Source organism: Saccopteryx bilineata, chromosome 3 (genome assembly GCF_036850765.1).
Source record: "Saccopteryx bilineata isolate mSacBil1 chromosome 3, mSacBil1_pri_phased_curated, whole genome shotgun sequence".
Classification (NCBI taxonomy): Eukaryota; Metazoa; Chordata; class Mammalia; order Chiroptera; family Emballonuridae; genus Saccopteryx; species Saccopteryx bilineata.
This window is the reverse complement of record NC_089492.1, coordinates 188,339,746-188,364,096: the sequence shown is the minus strand read 5'-3', so window position 1 is coordinate 188,364,096 and position 24,351 is coordinate 188,339,746. Positions and strand designations below refer to the sequence as shown.

The 24,351-nt window shown below is 39.6% G+C and overlaps 1 pseudogene; it reads left to right on the top strand.

Annotated features, from left to right (window-relative positions):
- The first annotated feature begins 1,100 nt into the window (after positions 1 to 1,100).
- LOC136329952 (insulin-like growth factor 2 mRNA-binding protein 3 pseudogene) lies at positions 1,101 to 3,075 on the top strand (annotated as a pseudogene).
- The last annotated feature ends 21,276 nt before the right edge of the window (positions 3,076 to 24,351 follow it).

Sequence of the window (24,351 nt, the reverse complement as noted above, 5' to 3'; positions counted from 1 at the left end):
GAGCAAAGATGGCCTGGGCGGTGGGGATGGCTCCGTGGCCTCTACCTCAGGCGCTAGAATGGCTTTGGTTGCAGCAGAGCGATGCCCCAGATGGGCAGAGAATCGCCCCCTGGTGGATCCCGGTCGGGCTCATGCGGGAGTCTGACTGCCTCCCCGTTCCAGCTTCAGAAAAAAAAAAAAAAAAAGAAAAAAAAAAAAAGGTGATATGGTGTGGAAAGCATTAAACTTGCAGGTGAGGCCAATTTTGCAGATGAGGAGGCTGTGGAAGAACTTTTAAAACACCTGCTAAGTAAAACAAACAAACAAAGAAAACAAAAACAAAACACCTGCTAAGTAAAACCAAAAAAAAAAAAAGAAAACAAAAAGCCTGCAAAGTGTACAGGAAAAGGGTGATGTGAAAGAGCAGGTGTATAATTGTGTTAGGACTTACTTCATTTATAAGGACCCTTGGCAGATGAACCTATATAACAAAATTGGGTTTGGGTTATACATACATATAGGGGTGGCAAAAAACCAACACTTCAAGATATATATATATTTCTTTTGTTGCACTTTTATTTTTTATTTATTTTTTTTAAAGAAGTTTTGTGGGAGTTTTTTAGATTGTATTTATTCATTTTAGAGAGAGGAAACAGAGAAGAGGAGGAAAGGAGCAGAAAGCATCAACTCTCATATGTACCTTGACCAGGCAAGCCTGGGGTTTCGAACCAGTGACCTCAGCATTCCAGGTCAACGCTTTACCCACTGTGCCACCACAGGTCAGGCTGAACTTTTATTTTTTAAATTGACATACAGTACAATGTCATATCTGATTGATTCAGTGTTGCTATGTTCTGGCACTTAGCACAGAGCTCATAGATAGGAACAGTAAATATTTATTAGAAAAAAAAACCCCATAAAGGTTATTGATATCTAGGAGGATTCTAAGATGGCTACCAAGTATAGGCGGACGTTGCAACTGCCAACTCCTGGAATCTAATTGGATTACAACTTAATTTAAGAACAATTATCTTGAAAAACCAACTTTGGACTTAACGAAGAGGAGTCTATAACCAAGGATCACAGCAGAAGCCACCTGGAGACTGGTAGGAAGGGTGGAGATGCGGAAAGGGCTGCCCCACTCCCAGAAGCGAGTGGAGGCTGAGGGTTTGGAGGGACTCTCACTGCAGGGAGGTTTGCCCTGAGAGGTGTGAGTCCTCAGCCCCAGAGACTAGAAGAGGTGCCCACACGGCATTTGGCAGTGAAAAGAGCTGGGGTTTCTGTCTGTGAGAAAGAGACGGAGCTCTCAGATATGCAGGCTCCATCTTAAAAGGCCAGCACAGAAAATCTTGTTTATAGCCACTTACCCTCTGGTGGCTCTGGTGGAGGAAGAGCTGAGAGGACTAGAGTGTTGTGGAGAGTGTTGGAGGCCCAGGAGGTGACACTGTGGGGGATGGCCACCAGAACCCCTGTGCTGAGTCATTCTCCAATACTGCAGTCCCCATCTTTCTTGGGTGGAGCATTCCCCTGAGCGGCATCAGCCTGGGTAAAAACAATTGTTCCACCCTTGGGAGTCTCTCTTGCCCAATCATGGAGACTGGATCGTTCTGAGAAGCCAGCCAGGAAGCAGGAGGTACATTAGTGACTCAGTGTTCTGGGGTTGAGGCCCGAGCTTTCCCCCACACACTCCTGAGTCTAAGATTGGTGATTTCATGAGAGATTCAGTCGAAACTGTCTGTACTCTGAGACCACACCTCTGGGTCTCAGAGATCACACCTTACTGAGGTCTGTGAAAAAAGTATGGACAGAAGGGGTTGGGGAGGAAGAGACAAAAAGTAGTCTATCCGTCCCTCCCCCCTCCTTTTTCTCACTAATCTCAACTCCTTCTCCAAATTAGGAAGACTCATTGATGTGTTTAGGTTGTAGGAAGGCTTTTTCTTTTTTGTATTTTTTTTCAATACCCAGAAAAGGAAAAACAACCCTTGGATCTGACTTCTCTCTGCTTGATCTTGTCCTTGGTTCTTACTGTGTTTGTGAATTTTAATGTCAGAAGAAGAGGGAAACAAAACCCGCTGGATACATCTATCCTTGTGGGTGGTTTTAATTTTTCTTTTTTTTCCCTAACTTTTTTTTTAAAAAAACAACCACACTTCACAATGAACAAACTATATATTGGAAACCTCAGTGAGAACATCGTTCCCTTGGACCTGGAAACTATCTTCAAGGATGCCAAGATCCCAGTGTCTGGACCCTTTCTGGTAAAGACCAGCTACGCGTTTGTGGACTCTCTGGCTGAGAGCTGGGCCCTCAAGACCATTGAGGCACTTCCAAGAACTGACACTATATAATCCGGAGCACACCATTATGGTACAAGCAATGTGGAAACGTGCCAAAGCTGAGGAGGAGATAATGAGGAAAATCAGAGTCTTATGAAAATGATAATCACTTCTATGAATCTCCAAGCACATTTAATTCCTGGATTAAATCTGAATGCTGTGGGTCTGTTCCCACCTACATGAGGGATGCCACCCTCCACCTCAGGGCCCCCTTCAGCTGTGACTCCTCCTTACCTACAGTTTGAGCAATCAGAAAGGAGACTGTTCATCTGTTTGTTCCAGCCTTATCTATCAGCAAGCAGGGGCAGCACATCCAACAGCTTTCTCCCTTTGCAGGAGCTTCTATTAAGATCACTCCAGCTGAAACCCCAGATGCTGAAGTGAGGATGGTGATTATCGTCGGGCCACCAGCAGCCCAATTCAAGGCTCAGGGAAGAATTTATAGAAAAATTAAAGAAGAAAACTTTGTTAGTCTTAAAGAAGAGGTGAAACTTGAAGCTCATATCAGAGTACTATCCTTTGCTGCTGGCAGAGTTATTGGAAAACGAGGCAAAATGGTGGATGAACTCCAGAATTTGTCTAGTGCAGAAGTTGTTGTCCCTCATGACCAGACACCCGAGAACCATCTGTGGTGGACAAAATAACTGGTCATTTCTATGCTTGCCAGGTTGCCCAGAGGAAAATTCAGAAAATTCTGACTCAAGTAAAGCAGCACCAACAGCAGAAAGCTCTGCAAAGTGGACTACTTCAGTCAAGATAGAAGTAAAGGCTCAGGAAACAGCCCATCACAGAGGCAGATGCCAAACCGAAGACAGAGTGCTTAGCCAACAGATGGGCAGCTGAACCCCTATCCAGAATCACATGCACAGCTTTTTACTTAGCCAGCTGTTTCTGAGCACCAGGCAACTTTCAAACTGCTGTCTCTGTGAGAATGTATACTTTATGCTCTCTGAAATATATGACACCCAGCTTTAAAAAAATGGGGGGAGGGAAGAAAAGAGAGGAGCTCTGCACTTCCCTTTTGTTGTCTTCTCAATGTTACAAATATTCTAATTTTCCTTAATGCAAGAAATCGGCTTAAAGATGCACTCACTAAATTCATCAAAAAAAGGAAAAAAATAGATTGCTCCTAAGTCAAAATAGAACTAAGCTGTTGACACAGAAAACCTGTTTCACTTTTATCTAACACTAACATGAATAACCTAAGGGAAGTGCTGAGTGGTGTTGGCAGGGGTATTAAATGTGCATTTTTACTCAACTGCCTCAGGTATTCAGTAATGCAATGAAAGCAAATTTTGTGTTTCTTTTTTTGAAAATTTTATATGCTTTATAAAGTCCAACTGTTTTTTTAAAAATAAAATATAATTGGCTAACAGGCAAATAACAGAAAAAAAATTACTTCTGGCTAGTGACAATAAAGCTGGAAAATTAATTTCAGGTTATTTGAGGCTTCTGACAGTTATTAGTGGGAATATCCATAAATGTTCAATGACATGGAGCAGTGCCTATATTAGGAGAGCAGCAATACCATTTATTTTTTTGTTTATGGTAGGGAAAGTTATGATGGTCCTAACAGAGCAAGTGGTTGCAGGAGGTTTTGGAATGACTAGTTAAATAGCTTCAGGAGACTTCACTTTTTTTGTTTGGCTATGTGACTGAATGCATAATGCTTTGCATTTTTAACTATCACTACCTAAAGAAAGTGCATCGATGAAGAGATGCAGCCCTGTGGACTTGAAACTGATTGGCAATGCTCAGTTTGCCAATTCACCTATGACCTGTGGCTTGTCCTTTGAGCAGACCCTAAAAGAATTGCTTGGTGAAGACCAATGGTCAGATGGTGTGACAGTGTTTAAAGGCAATAAAAGGCTATCTCTGCATGTGCCAGGCACTGTCATGAGCTTCACTGAGTTGTTTTGAAGATTTTTAAACAATGATAAATCAAGAAAAATTAAAAGCCACCTAAAATATTGCATAAAATGCAACAGGATTTCTGTATCCTGTGCAAACAGTTAGTGTAAGACTTACAAAAATTTGAATGACTGTGATAAAATATTTTACCTTTGATACTGACTCATTTGCCCATTCTGTAACTTAGTGGCAATGCCCAGTATGTATAATTATGTGGGTGTGCATGGGCTCCAAGGCCACGCCACTCTCAGAATTGTGCTGCTTTTGTTCATAAAATGATTACAGTCATATTACACAGGCATGAAGGATATATAAAACCCCTCAAAATAATTTTGCCTCATTTGTATTTCAAGATGAATTTCTACAGACTAGTTAAGTTCTTCTGATGATCAGTCTATCAAATATTTTGAAAATGACTTGAAATGTTTTCCGAAAACCAGTTTATTTTGTAGTGTTAGCCAAAAATTGCCCATTTTTTTTTACTGAATTTATCTAGAATCCATAATTTTCCCCCAGTAAACTGCTTTAAAAAATCATGGACTGAAAAAAAAAAAAAATCATGGACTGGCTTTCTGGTTAGTTTTAGGTAAGATGTGCTAATGGCCAGAGCTATTTTTCAGTATTGATTTATCCAGTACTTGTTGGATTTTTTTAATATTGATAGGTGCTGCATTTATATCTGCTGGTTTGAATTCTGTCATATTTCACTTCTAGCATTTTAGTGTGGTAAATCATGTTTTACTTACTCCGTTAAGCATTAGTAACGGAGTATCTGGTAATAGCTAGAAAATAATTCTGTACCTGAGTTTGTACTCACAGCATTTGAATCATTCCTCATTTGTAAAGTGCCCCAAATACAGCTTCATTTTCTAAATACCTTGATGCAAAATAAAGTTTTCATCATTAGGTTCAAAAACCAAACAAAAAAATGTCTGGACAGACTGACACTTGGGGCCAAGGGGTGGAGCCACACCTACCACCCTTCCTAATCCCTGAATTGCCACAGGCTCTAGACCAGGCATGGCTAACATACGGCCTGCGGGCCGAATCCAGCCCACGTAATGAGTTTATGCAGCCCGCGATTAAACTTTTAATATTCTCTGCTACTTTAAAATCTCAGCTACTCAGAAGCGGAAGCATTTTTGATTATTGGAAATCAAGATATTTAAGAAGATGGTGTGATATGCAGAAAAGAATTCCGCGTATGACTAATCTAGGGTTAACTTCCAATAATTGGTAGAATGGATTTGCGATACTTATTTTTAATAAAAATCCCATATAAAGATTTACAACTTTTGTACTTGTCTGTACTCAATATGAACTGTTTGACATTTAGCAGCAATGTGAAACCCATATTCTTTTAGGTGGAGTTTGCCAGTGCGCACCCGAGGTCAAACAATTTGTTATTTTTGTGGTCAAGTGTGCTGAATCAAGTGGCATTGTAGCATAGACAATAGCTGCAGTTGATAACTGAAAATGTGTTCAGGCTATTTGTAAAACAAAATAATTGTTTTATTTGTGATATAACCCCTTCAAGCTCATTCTATTAATTAAATTTTTTATTAATTTTAATGGGGTGACATTGATAAATCAGGGAACATATGTTCAGAGAAGACATCTCCAGGTTATTTTGACATTTGATTATGTTGCATACCCCTCACCCAAAGTCAAATTGTCTTCCGTCACCTTCTATCTGGTTTTCTTTGTGCCCCTCCCCTACCCCACCCTACCCCTCCCCTTACTCTCCCCCCTCCAGTAACCACCACACTCTTGTCCATATTTCTGAGTCTCATTTTTATCTCCCATCTATATATGGAATCATATAGTTCTTAGTTTTTTCTGATTTACTTATTTCACTCAGTATAATGTTATCAAGGTCCATCCATGTTGTTGTAAATGATCCGATGTCATCATTTCTTATGGCTGAGTAGTATTCCATAGTATATATATACCAAAGCTTTTTAATCCATTCGTTCACTGACAGACACTTGGGCTGTTTCCAGATCTTCGCTATTGTGAACAATGCTGCCATAAACATTGGGGTGCATTTCTCCTTTTGAAACAGTGCTATGGTGTTCTTAGGGTATATTCCTAAAAGTGTAATAGCTGTGTCAAAAGGCAGTTCAATTTTTAATTTTTTGAGGAATCCCCATACTGTTTTCCACAGAGGCTGCACCAGTCTGCATTCCCACCAGCAGTGCAGGAGGGTTCCCTTTTCTCCACATCCTCGCCAGCACTTATTATGTGTGTGTTTTTTTATTGATGAGCACCATTCTGACTGGTGTGAGGTGATATCTCATTGTGGTTTTAATTTGCATTTTTCTAATGATTAGTGATGTTGAGCATTTTTTTATATGCCTATTGGCCATCTGTATGTCCTCTTTGGAGAAGTGTCTATTCATTTCTTTTGCCCATTTTTTGATTGGGTTGTTTGTCTTCCTGGTATTAAGTTTTACAAGTTCATACTTCAAAGATATAGAACACATATTCCAAAAATTTATATGGAACCAAAAAAGAACATGATTAACCTCAGCAATCTTGAAAAGGAAGAATAAAGTGGGAGGTATCACACTTCCCGATATCAAGTTATACTACAAAGCCATCGTACTCAAAACAGCCTGGTACTGGCGTAAGAACAGGCACATAGATCAATAAAACAGAACAGAGAACCCAGAAAAAACCCACAGCTTTATGGACAACTGATATTTGACAAAGAAAATAAGAGCATACAATAGAGTAAAGACAGCCTCTTTAACAAATGGTGTTGGGAAAATTGGACATCTACCTGCCAAAAAATGAATCTAGACCACCAACTTACACCATTTACAAAAATAAACTCAAAATGAGTAAAAGACTTAAATGTAAGCCATGAAACCATAAGCATCTTAGAAGAAAACATAGGCAGTAAGCTCTCTGACATCTCTCGCAGCAATATATTTGCGGATTTTTCTCCACGGGCAAGTGAAATAAAAGAAGATAAACAAATGGGACTATATCAAACTAAAAAGCTTTTGCACAGCTAAAGACAATAAGAACAGAATAAAAAGACAAACTACACAATGGGAGAACATATTTGACAATATGTCTGATAAGGGGTTAATAACTGAAATTTATTAATTAAATATTGTTTCAATTGATTACGATAAAGTTTGCATATTTATATGGTATGTAATTATATTTTTATTAAAATAATGTATATTAAATTTTTTTCACTCACATTTATTCATAAACAAATTACATAATAAAATTTTGTTTACTTAAACAAATCATTTTGGTATTTAACATTTTTTTATTTTAATATTTTGTCTGGCCCGTGAAAAATGTTTTCTTTCTAATCTGGCCCGGGGGCAAAAACTGTTGGCTATGCCTGCTCTAGACTCTACCATAGGTTTTTTCTGTGGCTGAGCCCAACAAGTAGCCAGCAAATAGAGGCTGCAGAAGGCGGGACTCAGGAAACCTTGGCCTTTTGTGTGTGTGTGTATGTGTGTGTGTGTGTTTCCAAAGTGAGAAGCAGGGCATGGCAGACAGACAGACTTCTGCATATGCCTCAACTAGGATCCACCCTGCATGCCCACCAGGGGATGATGCTCTGCCCATCTGGGCCATTGCTCCACTGCAACCAGAGTCATTCTAGCTCCTGAGGTGGAGGCCATGGAGCCATCCTCAGCACCCGTACCAACTTTGCTCCCACGGAGCCTTGGCTGCAAGAGGGGAAGAGAGAGATAGAAAGAAAGGAGAAGGGGAAGAGTGGAGAAGCAGATGAGCACTTCTCCTGTGTGCCCTGGCTGGGAATTGAACCCAGGACTTCCACATGTCAGGCCAATGCTCTACTGCTGAGCCAATGGGCCAGCGCCAGGAACCTTGGCCTTTTAAGTGGACCTTCCTTCAGGCCCACTGTGGGTAAAAGCCAGCCTAGGTGTGTAGCTTGCTACTTCCATGAGCTTATGGGTCCAGCAGAGGCAGCCACAAACTCTGGATTGCCTATCGCTCTAAGAGGTTGCTGAAGGGCAGTCATGGGCAGTGTCTCCCACTGGTCTGCACCGAGTTCCTGCCAGGGAGGCCCAGAGATGGCACATCTAGTGGCCAACTGTGGAGAGCATTGGTTCAGGACCTAACAACCCTTGCTAGAGTGGTATCTTAAGGAAGGTATCCTCACACCTGGCCCAGCTGAGGCAAGTTCTGCTCTCTGTGATCAGCATCTGCACAGTGGTCCATGTACATTGGATAGGGTGGAGCTTCACAGTCAGCTAGCCTGGGTGCTGGATATCTGGCCCTGCTGGACTAGATTCTACAAAGGGAAGGAAGAGAGGCTTGGAGCATGAACATTTAAAGTGTGGGTCTCTATGAGCTTATTGTTGGATCTGGTAGAGGGGCTTAGCCACTTCCTGGGAGGTGGGCAGAGTCAGTCCCAGGAGAGGACTCTCTTAGTCTTCCTCCCTGAGACCAGGGTCGCATCAGCTGTAAGAACTTCTTCAGAGGGGACTATCGGCACCACTTGATCTGAACCTACTGCTCACCTTGTTGGGAAGAAATAAAATTTGAGTATCCAGTAGTGGCTGAGGGATTAGGCTCTGGAGTAGGGACCACATTCCCCATACTGAGCTACTGACCAAGAGACCCCTGAAGTAGGGGATCCCACTTACATTGTATTCCCAACCTCAGCTGCCCTAACCCAACAAGCTTGCAACGTGTAGAGGGGTTGGTTGGATGAGGCCAGTCTGAGCACACAATACAGTCTTTCTACAGAAGACTTTGTCAGAAGACCAGGCAGTTGCAGGAGGAGGTGGAGCAGCTGAAAAGTGGAGGCAAGTCTTATGAAGCTTGAAGCTTTTGTAGAGCTGCTGCTATCTCTAAGCAGAAAAAAGCTGATTCTTATACACAGGTTGGTCCTTCCCACACTACCCAGGCACAGAAAACGCAGACACAAAAAGCAAAAAGAGCAGTAGCTGCAAACAGGTAACCCACAGTGAGCTACAAGCAACAGCTGATGCCAAACCAAGAAGATCTAGAACCAACACAATTAGTAGTGGGTGGCAGACAGCACCAACCCTAGACTCAGCTAGCTACACAAGCAGCACACCCAAAGTAGGAATCTAGCAGGCACCAGACACTGTGGAGAATAAGTACTCCAAACAGGACATACATTGAGGTTGACCCTTAGAGCCAGCCAGCCTGAAGGAATAACTGTACCCATGAAAGGACCAACTGCATTCAATATTCACATACAATAGGAGGAAAAATAGTACCCTCAAGAAGCATTCCTAGAACAAGGAAAACAGGTGGCCTGGAGGTCAATACCACCAAGCCTATTTTCCTCATAAAGACACCACAAAAAATTTCAAAACTGCTACCTTATACACAGACAAAATGGGCAGACAAAGAAATGTGAGCCAAATGAATCAACAAGAGAAATTCCCAGAAAAATAACTAAATGAAATGGAAGCAACCAAACTACCAGATAAATAGTTTAAAATAATGATTTTTAGGATGCTCAAGGGTCTTAAAACAACAATGGGTGGTCATAGTGAGCCCCTAAATAAAGAGATAGCAAGCATCAAAAAGGACATTGAAATCATTAAAAAAATCAGAAATGACAAACACAGTATCAGAAATGAAGACTGCACTAGAAGAAACCAACAGCAGGCTGGATGAAGCAGAGAATTGAATCAGCGATTTAGAAGACAAGATAAACATAAGCACAGAGGTAGGGCAGCAAAACAAAAAGAGGAACAAAAAGACTGAGGAAACTTTAAGAGACCTCTGTGACAACATGAAGAGAAACAATATTTGCATCATAGGGGTTCCTGAAGGAGAAGAGAACAAACAAGGAATAGAGAACCTGTTTGAAGAAATCATAGCTGAAATTTTCCCTAAATTGATAAAGGAAAAAGTCACACAAGTTCAAGCAGCACAGAGGGTCCCATTAAAGAAGAACTCAAGGAGGCCTACACCAAGACACATCATAATTAAAATGCCAAAGTTAAGAAACAAAGAAAGAATACTAAAAGCTGCAAGAGAAAAGCAGTTAATTACCTAAAGAGAAACTCTCATAAGATGACATCAACTTTTCAACAGAAACACTTGAGGCCAGAAGGGATTGGCAAGAAATATTCAAAATGTTACAAAACAAGAACCTACAATAATACAATTTATCCAGCAAGGCTATCATTTAAAATAGAAGAAGAAATAAAAAGCTTCCCAGACAAAAATAAAAACTCAAGGAATTCATTACAACCAAACCAGTACTGCCAGAAATGTTAAGAGATCTTCTGTAAGAAGAGCAAAGGAAAAAAAGAAATCGAGAAAAAGAAGATTGTAGATTTAAAGCATAAAATGGCAATAAACAACTACATATAACCTAAATTTAAATGGATTAATGGTCCAATCAAAAGACATAAGGTAGCTGCATGGATAAGAAAACAGGACCTGTATGTATGCTGTCTACAAGAGACCCACCTCAGAACAAAAGATACACATAGACTGAAAGTGAAAGGATGGAAAAAAGTATTTCATGCAAATAAAAATTTTAAAAAGCTGGGGTAGCAATACTTATACCTGACAAAATAGCCTTTAAAACAAAGGGATATAGTAAGGGATAAGGATATATATATATAGTAAGGGATAAAGAAGGTCACTACATAATGATAAAGGGAGTAATCTAACAGGAGGATATAACCATTGTAAATATTTATGTGCCTCACATAGGAGCACCCAATTATATAAAGCAGGTTTTGTTTGTTTGTTTGTTTGTTTTGAAGTTGGAAATGGGGAGGCAGCCAGACAGACTCCCGCATGCGCCCGACCAGGATCCACCTGGCACGCCCACCAGGGGGCGATGCTCTGCCCATCTTGGAGCGTTGCTCTGCCGTAATCAGAGCCATTCTAGCGCCTGAGGCAGAGGCCACAGAGCCATTCCCAGCACCCGGGCAAACTTTCGCTCCAATGGAGCCTTGGCTGCAGGAGGGGAAGAGAGAGACAGAGAGGAAGGAGAGGGGGAGGGGTGGAGAAGCAGATGGGCGCTTCTCCTGTGTGCCCTGGCCGGGAATCGAACCTGGGACTCCTGCACGCCAGGCTGATGCTCTACCACTGAGCCAACCGGCCAGGGCTATAAAGCAGGTTTTGAAAGACATAAAGGGCAAGATTGACACCAATACTATAATAGTAGGGAATTTCAATACCCCAGTAACATCAATGGATAGATCCTTCAGACAGAAAATTAACAAAGAAACAGCAGCCTTAAATGACACACTAGATCAACTAAGTTTAATTAATATCTTTAGAACCTTTCACCCCAAAGCAGCAGAATATACATTCTTTTCAAGTGCTCATGGTACATTCTCTAGGATAGACCACATGTAGGACATAAAACAAATCTCAATAAATTTAAGAAGATTAAAATTATATCAAACATGTTCTCTGATCACAATGACATAAAACTAGAAATCAACTACAATAAGAAAACTGAAAAACATTCAAACACTTGGAAGCTAAATAGCATGCTATTAAATAAAAATGGATTAACAATGAGATCAAGGAAGAAATAAAAAAATTTCCTTGAAACAAATGAAAATGAACATACAGCGACTCAAAATTTATGGGACACAGCAAAAGCAGTCCTGAGAAGGAAGTTCATAGCATTATAGGCATACCTTAAGAAGCAAGAAAAAGCCCTGGCTGGTTGGCTCAGCGGTAGAGTGTCGGCCTAGCGTGCGGAGGACCCAGGTTCGATTCCCGGCCAGGGCACACAGGAGAAGCACCCATTTGCTTCTCCACCCCTCCGCCGTGCTTTCCTCTCTGCCTCTCTCTTCCCCTCCCGCAGCTACATTGGAGCAAAGATGGCCCGGGCGCTGGGGATGGCTCTGTGGCCTCTGCCCCAGGCGCTAGAGTGGCTCTGGTTGCAACATGGCGACACCCAGGATGGGCAGAGCATCGCCCCCTGGTGGGCAGAGCGTCGCCCCATGGTGGGCATGCCGGGTGGATCCCGGTTGGGCGCATGCAGGAGTCTGTCTGACTGGCTCTCCCTGTTTCCAGCTTCAGAAAAATGAAAAAAAAAAAAAAAAAGAAGCAAGAAAAAGCTCAAATAAACAACTTAACCCTGCATCTAAAAGAACCAGAAAAAGAACAACAAATAAAGCCCAGAGGAAGTAGAAGGAAGGATATGATAAAGATGAGAATGGAAATAATTGACAGAGAGGATAAAAAAATATACAAAAGATCAATGAAACCAAGAGCTAGTTATTTGAAAAGGTAAACAAGATTGATAAATCTTTAATTATACTCATCAAGAAAAAAGAGAGGGCTCAAATAAATAAAATTAGAAATGAGAGTGGAGAAGTAACAACTAACATTGCAAAAATACAAAGGATTGCAAGAAAATACTATGAAGTGCTATATGCCAAAAAATTGGACAACCTAAGTGAAATGGATAAATTCCTAGAAACATACAATCTAACAAAACTCAATCTGGAAGAATCAGAAAACCTAAACAGATCAATTACAATAAATGAAATTGAAACAATTACCAAAAATACTCCCAGCAAACAAAAGTCCTTCATACACAAAGATGGCTTCATACGCGAATTTTACCAAACATTCAAAGAAGAACTAACACCTATCCTTCTCAAGCTATTTCAAAAAATTCAAGAGGAGGAAAGACTTCCAAACTCTTCTTATGAGGCAAGCATTATCCTCATTCTAAAGACACAACAAAGAAAGAAAACTATAGGCCAATATCCATGATGAATTTAGATGCTGAAATTCTCAACAAAATATTAGCAATCCAGATCCAGCAATAAATAAAAAAGATAATACATCATGATCAAGTGGGATTCATTCTGGTTGGCAAGGCTAGTAACATACTCACAAATCAATGAATGTAATTCATTACATAAACAAAGGGAAGAATAAAAATTACACAATCATATCAATAGATGCAGAAAAAATATTTGATAAAATCCAGAACCCAAGCCCTGGCCAGTTTGTTCAGTGGTAGAGCAATGTCCCAGCATGTGGATGCCCCGAGTTTGATTTTGAGTCATGGCACACAGGAGAAGCACCTATCTACTTCTCCACCCCTCCCCCTTTTATTTCTCTTTCTCTCTGTTCTCCTTCCCTCCTGCAGCCAATGCTCCATTAGAGCGAGTTGGCCCAGGCACTGGGATGACTCCATGACCTCCACTTCCGGTGGTAAAAAAAAAAATGGCTCCAGGTGCAACTGAGCAAAGGCCCCAGATATGCAGAGCATCACCCCTTAGTGGGCTTGCTAGGTGGATCCCTGTCAGGGAGCATGCGGGAGTCTCTCTCTGCCTACCTTCCTCTCACTAAAAAAATAATAAAATTTAAAAAAATCCAGCCCCTTTTTTTGAGCAAAATTCTCAGCAAAGTGGGAATACAGGGAACATACCTCAACATAATAAAGGCCATCTCTGACAAACCCACAACCAACGTGGTAATCAATGGGCAAAAATTAAAAGCAATCCCCTTAAGATCAGGAACAAGGCAGGAGTGTCCCCCTTTCACCACTTTATTCAACATAGTTCTGGAAGTCTTAGCCACAGCCATCAGTCAAGAAGAAGAAATAAAAGGCATCCAAACTGGAAAAGATGAAGTAAAACTATCATTATTTGCTGGTGACATGATACTGTACACAGAAAACTGTAAAGTCTCAGTCAAAAAAAGTAATAGTCCTGATAAATGAATTCAGCAAAGTGGCAGGATATAAAATTAATATTCAGAAACCGGTGGCATTTTTGTACACCAACAATAAACTGTCTGAAAGAGAAATTAATAAAACAATCCCCTTCACTATTGCAACAAAAAAAAAAAAGTACCTAGGAGTAAATTTAACCAAGGAGGTTAAAGACTTGTACTTGGAAAATTATAAGATGTTAAAAAAAGAAATCAAGAAAGATACAAATAAGTGGAAGCATATACTGTGTTCATGGACAGGAATAATACACATTATTAAAATGTCTATATTAGTCTGACCAGGTGGTGGTGCAGTGGATAGAGCATCGGACTGGGATGCAGAGGACCCAGGTTCGAGAACCCAAGGTTTCCAGCTTGAGCGTGGGCTCACTGGGTTTGAGCAAGGCTCACCAGCTTCAGCCCAAGGTTGCTGGCTCAAGCAAGGGATCACTCGGTCTGCTGTAGCCCCCTAGTCAAGGCACATATGAAAAATCAATCAATGAACAACTAAGGAACTGCAACAAAGAATTGATGTTTCTCATCGCTCTCCCTTCCTGTCTGTCTGTCCCTTTCTCTGACTCTCTCTAACTCTGACACACACACACACACACAAAGTCTGTATTACACAAAGCAATCTATAGATTCAATGCAATTTCTATTAAAATACCAATGGCATACTTCAAAGATACAGAAAAAATATTCCAAAAATTTATATGGAACCGAAAAAGAACACAAGTAGCCTCAGCAATCTTGAAAATGAAGAATAAGGTAGGAGGTATAATACTTCTTGATATCAAGTTATACTACAAGCCCACTGTAATCAAAACAGCTTGGTACTGGCATAAGAACAGGCATACAGATCAATGAAACAAAACAGAGAACCCAGAAATAAACCCACGCCTTTATGGTCCATTGATATTTGACAAGGGAGGTAAGAACATACAGTGAAGTAAAGACAGTCTTTTTAATAAATGGTGTTGGTAAAATTGGACAGGTACACGTATAAAAATGAAACTAGGCCACCAGCTTAAGCCATTCACAAAAATAAATTCAAAATGAGTAAAAGACTTAAATGTAAGTCACGAAACCATAAACATCTTGGAAGAAAACATACGTGGTAAACTCTCTGATACCCCTTGTAGCAATATTTTTGCCAATTTATCTCCACGGGCAACTGAAATAAAGGACAAAATAAACAAATGGGGCTATATCAAACTTAAAAGCTTTTGCAAGCAAAAGACAACCCACACAATAGGAGAATATATAGGCCAATACATCTAAAAAACGGTTAATAACCAAAATTTATAAAGAACTTCTAAAACTCAACACTAGGAAGGTAAACAATCCAATTAAAAAATAGGCAAAGGAATTGAATAGACACTTTTCCAAAGGGGACATACCGGTGGCCAATAGGCAGATGAAAAAATGTTCAATGTTGCTCTTGGAGGGGGGCGCGCAGGCTGAGACGCCGGTGACTGTTAGAAGTCAGCGGGAGGGGGGGCCTATGTGAGTCACCTGGGAACTCCTGAATCAAGCATCCGGCACGATTAGAATCACCAGTGGAAGGATTAGAACTGGTCGCTATCTGCCTCATTTTTTCGCGAGGAAGTTGATGCTCAGTGAGGCCGAGGGACAGAGAGTGACCCACACAGGTTAATGGGAACAGGACACAATTGATTCAGAAGACATCCCAGGAGAGGCTAGTATTCATAAAGAGAGAAAGTAAGGGAGACATCCCAGATGGCAGCGGAGTAGGCGGATGCACAGACACCCAGCTCTCAACACCAAACTGGAATACAAATCAATTTAGAAAAAATCAGCATGAAAAACCAACACTGAACTGCAAGAACAGCTCTCAAAAACCAAGGAGCAAAGAGGAAGCCACAATAATCCTGGTAAGGAGTGCCTGAATCTCCTCTGCTTACAGGAAGGGAAGGAGGGGGGTGAGGCTGAGAGCCCAGAGAGGATTTCACAGAGGAAAAAGAGCAGAAACTACTGCTCACAGCCACTTACCTGGCGACCAGGGAGCAAGGTGGGTTAAAAAGACCAGCTTATCTCCCAAGTGGAAAAGACAGGGAGAGGGACAGACTGTGAGGGGCTAAGGTATGCAAGAAACAAAATAAAAAAGCTGACTCATTCGTGCTGGAGGCGGCCATAGCTGGGGGAGGGACTGAACCTTTCACAAAACAGAGCTGAAGTGCTTCCGGATCAGAGATCTCCGGACATCTATCCAGCTCCAATCAGCACAACAAGACACAGCTGAAAACAAGAAGTGGGGAGGAGGGGCAGTAACTCAGGTCTCCATGGAGATCTGAGATACACCTCCCCCTACTGAAGCTGAGAGAAAAAACCCTGCCCCCAGTGAGATTAGTTGGAGGAAGAGACCTTCAGCGTCTCAGGTTACACCCACAGCATTCCTGGATACAGTTTCAAGGAAGCCCCCTGCTGAGATCAGTTAACAAGACTATCACCTGTTAAGAAAACAAACAAATCAAGACTTCAAAGCTGCCCAAATCCGAAAGTGGATTACAAATAATAGCTGATACCAACCCACGAAGACCTAAAAATAACACAACTGAAAACTGGAGGCAGACAACACCAAGCCTAGACTCAATCAACTCTACAAATAAAAAAAAAAGAAGAAGAAGATGAGAAAACAAAGGAGTGCAATCCAAATGAAACCACAAGAGACACTTTCGAGAGATGAACTGAGTGATATGGAAATAATCAAACTTCCAGATGCGGAGTTCAAAATAATGATTTTAAGGATGCTTAGGGATCTTAGAACAACAATGGAGGGGGAGTTTGAAAACCTAAATAAAGAAATAGCAAGTATAAAAAAGAATCAGTTGGAGACGACAAATACAATATCAGAAATAAAGACCATAATGGAAGGAATTAAAAACAGGATAGATAGAGCAGAGGATCGAATCAGCGAGTTAGAAGACAACTGGAATGAAGGCATGAAAGCAGAGAAGAAAAGAGAAAAAAGACTCAAAAAGACAGAGGAAACTCTTAGAGAGCTCTGTGACAACATGAAGAGAAATAACATCCACATCATAGGGGTTCCTGAAGAAGAAGAAAAAGAACAAGGGATAGAGACTTTGTTCAATCATATCATAGCTGAAAACTTCCCTAAATTAATGCAAGAGAAACTCTCACAAATCCAAGAAGCACACAGGACTCCATTAAAGAGAAACCCAAAGAAACCTACACCTACATCATAATTAAAATACCAAAGCTAAGCGATAAAGAGAAAATATTAAAAGCTGCAAGAGAAAAAAAAGTTATCACCTACAAAGGAGCCCCCATAAGGATGACATCTGACTTCTCAACAGAAACACTTGAGGCCAGAAGGGAATGGCAAGAAATATTCAAAGTAATGCAGAACAAGAACCTACAACCAAGACTACTTTATCCAGCAAGGCTATCATTTAAAATTGAAGGAGAAATAAAAAGCTTCCCAGACAAAGAACAACTCAAGGAATTCATTACAACCAAACCAATGCTGCAGGAAATATTAAGGGGCCTGGTGTAAACAGATAAAGTGGGAAAAGAATACAGAAAAAAAAAAAAGAAAAAGGAATACACCTTTAAAGAAGAAAATGGCAATAAACAACTACATATCAATAATAACCTTAAATGTAAATGGATTAAATGATCCAATCAAAAGACATAGGGTAGCTGCGTGGATAAGAAAACAGGACCCATACATATGTTGTCTACAAGAGACACACCTTAGAACAAAAGACACACACAGATTGAAGGTAAAAGGATGGAAAAAAATGTTTCATGCAAATGGAAATGAAAAAAAAGCTGGGGTAGCAATACTTATATCAGACAAATTGGACTTTAAAACAAAGGATATAGTAAGAGATAAAGAAGGCCACTACATAATGATAAAGGGAGTAATCCAACAGGAAGATATAACTATTATAAATATCTATGCACCTAATATAGGAGCACCCAAATATATAAAACAGACTTTGATGGATTTAAAGGGCGAGATCAACAGCAATACTATAATAGTAGGGGATTTCAATACCCCACTAACATCACTAGATAGATCCTTAAGAAAGAAAATTAACAAAGAAACAGCAGACTTATTGGAAACACTAGATCAACTCGATTTAATAGATATCTTCAGAACCTTTCACCCTAAAGCAGCAGAATATACATTCTTTGCAAGTGCTCATGGTACATTCTCTAGGATAGACCATATGTTAGGGCACAAAAGTGCTCTCAACAAATTTAAGAAGACTGAAATCATATCAAGCACTTTCTCCGATCACAACGGCATGAAACTAGAAATGAATCACAGCAGAAAAGCTCAAAAATTCTCAAACACATGGAAACTAAATAGCAGGGTGTTAAATAATGAATGGATTAAGAATGAGATCAAAGAAGAAATAAAGAAATTCCTAGAAACGAATGACAATGAGCATACAACAACTCAAAATTTATGGGACACAGCGAAAGCAGTGCTGAGAGGGAAGTTCATAGCACTACAGGCACACTTTCAGAAGCTAGAAAAAGCTCAAATAAACAACTTAACCCTGCATCTAAAAGAATTAGAAAAAGAACAGCAAGTAAAGCCCAAATGTAGTAGAAGGAAGGAAATAATAAAGATCAGAGCAGAAATAAATGACATAGAGGCTAAAGAAACAATACAGAGGATCAATGAAACTAGGAGCTGGTTCTTTGAAAAGGTAAACAAGATTGATGCACCTTTAAGTAGACTCACCAAGAAAAAGAGAGAGAGGACTCAAATAAATAAAATTAGAAATGAGAGAGGAGAAATAACAACTGACACAACAGAAATACAAAATATTGTAAGAAAATACTATGAAGAACTGTATGCCAAAAAACTAGACAACCTAGATGAAATGGACAAATTCCTTGAAACGTACAATCTTCCAAAAATCAATCTGGAAGAATCAGAAAACTTAAACAGACCAATTACACCAAAGGAGATCGAAACAGTTATCAAAAAACTCCCAACAAAGAAAAGTCCGGGGCCCGATGGCTTCACAACGGAATTCTACCAAATATTCAAAGAAGAACTAACTCCTATCCTTCTCAAACTATTTCAAAAAATTCAAGAGGAAGGAAGACTTCCAAACTCCTTTTATGAGGCGAGCATAATTCTGATTCCAAAACCAGGCAAAGACCACACAAAGAAAGAAAATTATAGGCCAATATCTCTGATGAATATAGATGCTAAAATCCTCAACAAAATATTAGCAAACCGGATCCAACAATATATGGAAAAAAATCATACACCATGATCAAGTGGGATTTATTCTGGGGAGGCAAGGCTGGTACAATATTCGTAAATCAATCAATGTGATTCATCACATAAACAAAAAGAAGGAGAAAAACCACATGATAATTTCAATAGATGCAGAAAAAGCATTTGATAAAATCCAGCACCCATTCATGATCAAAACTCTCAGCAAAGTGGGAATACAGGGAACATACCTCAACATGATAAAAGCCATCTATGAGAAACCCACAGCCAACATCATACTCAATGGGCAAAAATTAAAAGCAATACCCTTAAGATCAGGAACAAGGCAGGGGTGCCCCCTTTCACCACTCTTATTTAACATAGTCCTGGAAGTCCTAGCCACAGCAATCAGACAAGAAGAAGAAATAAAAGGCATTCAAGTTGGAAAAGAAGAAGTAAAACTATCATTATTTGCAGATGATATGATATTGTATATAGAAAACCCTAAAATCTCAGTCAAAAAACTACTGGACCTGATAAATAAATTCAGCAAAGTGGCAAGATATAAAATCAATACTCAGAAATCAGAAGCATTTTTATACACCAACAATGAACAGTCAGAAAGAGAAATTAAGGAAACAATCCCCTTCACAATTACAACCAAAAAAATAAAGTACCTAGGAGTAAACTTAACCAAGGAGACTAAAGACTTGTACTCGGAAAATTACAAAACATTGATAAAAGAAATCAAGGAAGATACTAACAAGTGGAGCATATACCGTGCTCATGGTTAGGAAGAATAAACATCATTAAAATGTCTATATTACCCAAAGCAATTTATAAATTCAATGCAATACCAATTAAAATACCAATGACATACTTCAAAGATATAGAACACATATTCCAAAAATTTATATGGAACCAAAAAAGGACACGAATAGCCTCAGCAATCTTAAAAAAGAAGAATAAAGTGGGAGGTATCACACTTCCTGATATCAAGTTATACTACAAGGCCATTGTACTCAAAACAGCCTGGTACTGGCATAAGAACAGGCATATAGATCAATGGAATAGAACAGAGAACCCAGAAATAAACCCACAGTCCTATGGACAACTGATATTTGACAAAGGAGGTAAGGAAATACAATGGAGTAAAGACAGCCTCTTTAACAAATGGTGTTGGGAAAATTGGACAGCTACCTGCAAAAAAATGAAACTAGATCACCAGCTTACACCACTCACAAAAATAAATTTAAAATGGATAAAAGACTTGAATGTAGGCCGTGAAACCATAAGCATCTTAGAAGAAAACATAGGCAGTAAGCTCTCCGACATCTCTCGGAGCAATATATTTGCTGATTTATCTCCACAGGGAAGTGAAATAAAAGACAGGATAAACAAATGGGACTATATCAAACTAAAAAGCTTTTTCACAGCTAAAGACAACAAGAACAGAATAAAAAGACAAACTACACAATGAGAGAACATATTTGACAATACGTCTGATAAGGGGTTAATAACCAAAATTTATAAAGAACTTGTAAAACTCAACACCAGGAAGACAAACAACCCAATCCAAAAATGGGCAAAAGAGATGAATAGACACTTCTCCAAAGAGGACATACAGATGGCCAATAGGCATATGAAAAAATGCTCAACATCACTAATCATTAGAGAAATGCAAATTAAAACCACAATGAGATATCACCTTACACCAGTCAGAATGGCGCTTATCAACAAAACAACACAGAATAAGTGCTGGCGAGGATGTGGAGAAAAGGGGACCCTCCTGCACTGCTGGTGGGAATGCAGACTGGTGCAGCCACTGTGGAAAACAGTATGGAGATTCCTCAAAAAACTGAAAATCGAACCGCCTTTTGACCCAGCTATCCCAGTTTTAGGAATGTACCCCAAGGACACCATAGAACGGCTCGAAAAGGAGAAATGCACCCGCATGTTTGTGGCAGCATTGTTCACAATAGCGAAGATCTGGAAACAGCCCAAGTGTCCGTCAATGGACGAGTGGATTAAAAAACTTTGGTACATATATACTATGGAATACTACTCAGCCATAAGAAATGATGACATCGGATCATTTACAATAACATGGATGGACCTTGATAACATTATACGGAGTGAAATAAGTAAATCAGAAAAAAAACTGAGATGAATCCATACATAGAAGGGACATAAAAATGAGACTCAGAGACATGAACAAGAATGTGATGGCAACAGGGGCGGGGGGGTTGGGGGAGGGGGGAGGGGGTGAAGAAGGAGAGAGGGGTTAGGGGAGGGGAGGGGCACAAAGAAAACCAGATAGAAGGTGACAGAAGACAATTTAACTTTGCGGGAGGGGTATACAGCACAATCAAATGTCAAAATAATCTAGAGATATTTTCTCTCAACATATGTACCCTGATTTATCAATGTCACTGCATTAAATTTAATAAAAAAATATTAATATTAAACAAAAAAAATGTTCAATGTTACTAATCATTAGAGAAATGCAAATTAAAACCACAATGAGATACCACTTTACACCTGTCAGAATGGCGCCCATTAACAAATCAACACACAATAAGTGCTGGTGAGGGTGTGGAGAAAAGGGAACCCTCTTGCACAGCTGGTAAGAATGCAGAATTGTGCAGTCACTGTGGAAAACAGTACGGCATTTCCTCAAAAATTAAAAATGGAAAAAAAAATTAAAAATGGAACTGCCTTTTGACCCAGCTATCCCATTTTTATGAATATATCCTAAGAACATCAAATCACTGGTTCAAAAGAAGAAATACACCCCCATGTTTATTGCAGCATTGTTTACAATAGCCAAGATCTGGAAACAGCCCAAGTTTCCACCAGTGTACAAGTGGATTAAAAAGAGTAGTACATATACACAATGAAATACTATGTGGTTGTGTAAAAGAAAGAAGTCTTACCTTTTGTGATGGCATGGATGGACCTGAAGATTATTATGCTAAGTGAATTAAGCCAGAGGAAAAAAAAATCGTATGATCTCACTTATATATGGAATCTAATGAACAAAGTGAACTGAGTAATGGAATAGAGGCAGAGGTGGGGCCACAGGGAACAGAGGGATATCTGACAGAGCAAAGGGGAATGAGGGGATGAAATCAGAGAAGATGAAGAGATTAATGAAATTATATATACATGACACAAAGATACAGATAACAGGACAGCAAATCCCAGAGGGAAGGGGGGAGGGAGTTAGGGTAGAAGGGAGAAAATGGGGTGTAATAAAAAAACTCAGGTGGGGGCGTGAGAGTATTATATTGAGTTGGACACTTGAATGCATGTTAACACAATAAATTAAAATTAATAAAAAAATTTTAAACTAAATATTTGAACATATTTGCTTTTAGGGAGTTGAGTGAGGATGGAGAAGTATACGTGGAGAGTCAAGAGAAGGGCTCGTTTTTCACTATAAGCCTTATAGAACAATTTGACTTTATGTGTGTGATAATTAAAATAATATTTAATTTCTTAGTAACAAGAAGTGAGAGTAGTTTGAGAGTGATGAGCTAAGCATAGATGTTGAAATAGTACATTTAAGATATTCTAGAAAGAGCCTGAAGAAGAAAATTCTACTAGACTAAAATTTTGTGAAGAAAAGGTATATAGGTGACTTTATTCTTCTGGTAAAAGTATAAGGTTTTGTTTAAAATTACACTTTACTCTTCTCCTAAAACCATAAGTATTCATTTAAAAGTAATAAAAAACTCAAGGCCCTGATCAGGTAGCTCAATTGCTTAAAACATCATTCCAATATAACAAGGTTGCAGGTTTGGTCCCTGGTCAGGATTCATACAAGAATCAACCAATGAATGCATATATAACTGAAACAATAAATCGATGTTTCTCTCTTTCAAAAAAAAAAAAAGTTCATGATATTAGTCATTCTACCTAACTGAAGTTCCTTGTATCATAAATTTTCAATAAATAAAATAGTTTTTTGTTTTTGTTTTTTTATTTTTCTGAAGTTGGAAACGGGGAGGCAGTCAGACAGACTCCCGCATGTGCCCAATGGGGATCCACCTGGCATGCCCACCAGGGGGCGATGCTCTGCCCATCTTGGGGCATCGCTCTGCCACAATCAGAGCCACTCTAGTGCCTGAGGCAGAGGCCACAGAGCCATCCTCAGCGCCCGGGCCAACTTTGCTCCAATGGAGCCTTGGCTGCGGGAGGGGAAGAGAGAGACAGAGAGGAAGGAGAGGGGGAGGGGTGGAGAAGCAGATGGGCGCTTCTCCTGTGTGCTCTGGCCGGGAATCGAACCTGGGACTCCTGCATGCCAGGCCAACTCTCTATCACTGAGCCAACCAGCCAGGGCCTAAATAAAATATTTTTAAATTAATTTTTAAATTAATAGCTTGTTCGCTGAAATATTTTAAAAACTTTTTAGAATGAAAGTTTGTTCATTTATTTTAAATTTATTGTGGTGACATTGGTTAATAGGATTATATAGGTTTCAAGTGCACATTTCTGTGATACATGATCTATATGTTGAATTATGTGCCCATCACCCAAAGTCAAATCATCTTCCATCATCATATATTTGGCCCCTTTTACCTTTTACTATCCCTACTCCCTTTCCATATGAAATCATATGATTCTTAGCTTTTTCTAACTTATATTATTTAGCATAATATTCTCAAGGTCCATCCATCATGTCGCAAATGGCAGTATTTCATTTTTTGGTACGGCTGAGTAGTACTCCATTCTATGTATGTACCACAGCTTCTTTACCCAATGCTCTATTGAAGGACACTTAGGTTGCCCCTATGTCTTGGGCACTGTGAATAAAGGGGTGCATATATGTTTGTGAACAAATTTTTTCAAGTTTTTTAGGTAGATAACCAGAAGAGGCATTGCTGAGTCATATGGTAACTCTATTCTTAATTTTTTTTTAAACTGCCAGACTGTTTTTCCATAATGGCTGTACCAGTTTACATTCCCACCAGCAGTGAATGAGGTTTTTTTTTCTTCACAACCACTCTATCACTTGTTATTACTTGTCTTGTTGATAATAGCCATTCTTACTGGTATGAGGTGGTATCTCATTGAGTTTTTTAAATGTTTATTTTATTGATTTTATAAAGAGAGGAAGGGAGAGAAAAAGAGAGAGAGAGAGAGAGAGACATGATTCTGTTCCTGTATGTGCTCTGACCAGGGATCAAACCTTCAGCTTCTATG